The sequence below is a fragment of the Corvus brachyrhynchos genome, unplaced genomic scaffold (genome assembly GCF_000691975.1).
Source record: "Corvus brachyrhynchos isolate BGI_N302 unplaced genomic scaffold, ASM69197v1 scaffold61, whole genome shotgun sequence".
Taxonomy (NCBI): domain Eukaryota; kingdom Metazoa; phylum Chordata; class Aves; order Passeriformes; family Corvidae; genus Corvus; species Corvus brachyrhynchos.
In genome coordinates, this window is record NW_008236478.1 from 530,140 (window position 1) to 532,248 (window position 2,109).

Here is a 2,109-nt window from a genome sequence, read left to right on the forward strand (position 1 = left end):
TGATTTTAGAAGTCTGTTTTTCATTTAAACAAAACTTCATCTGAAATACTTTCAGAGAGAACTGATACAAATAAATTTGCAGACAAGGGACCACTACCCTTTAGAACAATTTGAAGAGAAGAAGTTAGGTACAGCTCAAGCCAGAATGATAACAAACATTTGCCTTTCAAAAATCCACAGTGAACAAATAAATGCATAAGATGAGAGTAATTTATGGTTGTAAGTTCTTCAGGTGCCAAATCAAAATAGTTATTCTTCCTGGTTCTTGTAACAAGGCTTATTGGGAACAATCATTTTCTGGAAATTGAGACAGAGACAGCACAATTATACTACAGAAGGCTGACAAAGGTCTCAACTCTTCCCAGGCTTAGACATGAGCCAAGGGCAGCATCATTGTTTTACTCCAGGTTCCTGCATTTGCAGTTAGGGAGAAGAAAAGCATACAAGGAGGACACAAAGAGCAATGAAAAAGCTGGCCACTAAGCCATGCTGCACTCGTGCTCAAAAACATCCCTCTACACAAAAGGGGAAATAAGGTCTCTCTGGACTTCTCATTCTTACTGGGAGAAGTTCCTGCTTTAAGCAACGATCTCATTATACATCGTTCACTGCAGGGAAAACAAAGTGGTCCCTGGAAGGAGGGACAAAGGAGAAACTTTCTGCTGGCCAGCCTAAGGACACCCTATGGGCCTTGTGGCACCGGACCTCCCCTGCTCACAGATGCTATACAAATTCAATTACACTGAGGAGGGCTTCAGTCAAACCCCACAGTTTGCCTGAAGCCTGGCTCAGAAATGCAATTACTTCCATATTCCATTACAAAAACAGCCATACTTTCATGGGCCTGAAGCTAGCACATATTCAGGGCTTCATTACATCTACTCTCTCTAAATGTTTCTCTTAATTATGTTTGGTCCCTAAGAGAAGCTTGAGGCCTTCCTCATTTGCTCTCTTTTCCACTATGGTTGGTTTAATTCCCAAAGCAAAAGACTGAAATGGGATGGGAAGACACAACAAGTAAACAAATATTCTTCCAAATGCACAAACTTTTTTTTTATTTTTGGTGGTGTTAGAAATGGCATATTAACAGCAGCGGCATGAAGACTAGTGCAGACACATATTCACAGACTGTATGCTTTGTTTGCTCTAGGCAGAACGAACAACAGTCCCAGTCCCCCAAGCACACTTTTTGCATCTGGCATACCACTAACAAGATATGTGAATTATCGGAAGCTGGAAATTCTGGCATACATCTTTTAGATACAAAACACTATGCATCAACTCACTTCTCTTGTGTAAAAATGGGCTCTGCAATTAAATAAAAAGAACTTCCTGTACACTTACAGAGGTGGTGGCACTTCTTTAAGGATTGTTACAAAAGCTGTACTTCTCAGATGCTGGGAACACTGGAAATAAAAGAGCAGAAAAGAGAGTGTGTTAACCCTCATGTTTTCATGTTTCAGTCTGAGTAATTAATATTGGTGTTTGTCCAGGTATCACTGAGATACCAACTGGTCATGGAAATGGTGGTCCCCACAGTCATCCTCAGATTCTCTCCATATGCATGATCCCGAATTCATAGTGAAGAACCCATTTATTTCAGTGGGATTGAAATGTGTTTCTTGGGTATCACCAACAATACTATTATGCCAGAGTTAATACTACCAGCAGACTGCACTGGTGACAGGAAAATCACATACTGCAATGTACAGCTGATGCTGTTCAGGGAATGCAAGTTTCATAATAACTTTACATGTTGTCTACTATTTAGAAAATCACATTCTAAATTTCTAAAAGATCTTATTCAAATTTTCCCCTCATCCTGAGATGCTCTAATTGACACCTGAAGTATGCATGGTGTTGAACACACCACATCTTGGCTCTAACCTGTCAGCTAACTCAGCTCACATGAACTACAAGCAAACTTTTGCTAGACGTGAACACTTCTGCCTCTTTTCTCTGGCTCCAGCGGTGTTTCGCAGCTACCACTGCCCACGCTTCGCAGTTGTTAGCAGCAGCACCACCGCGCCCTCAGCACACCCATCTGCTTTCCGGCACGCAGGGCCGGGCCCGTGCAGCAGGGCCGGCGCCGCCGCCCCGCCCTGCGCT

At 42.4% G+C, this 2,109-nt stretch overlaps 1 long non-coding RNA gene across 1 annotated transcript; it reads right to left on the bottom strand.

The window, feature by feature from the left end:
- On the bottom strand, positions 1-2,096 carry LOC108444638. Its single transcript, XR_001859268.1, has 3 exons — positions 1,888-2,096; positions 1,345-1,406; positions 1-297 (listed from the first exon to the last, which is right to left on the bottom strand). It is a non-coding gene; the product is annotated as an uncharacterized LOC108444638 (long non-coding RNA).
- Between the last annotated feature and the right edge of the window lie 13 nt (positions 2,097-2,109).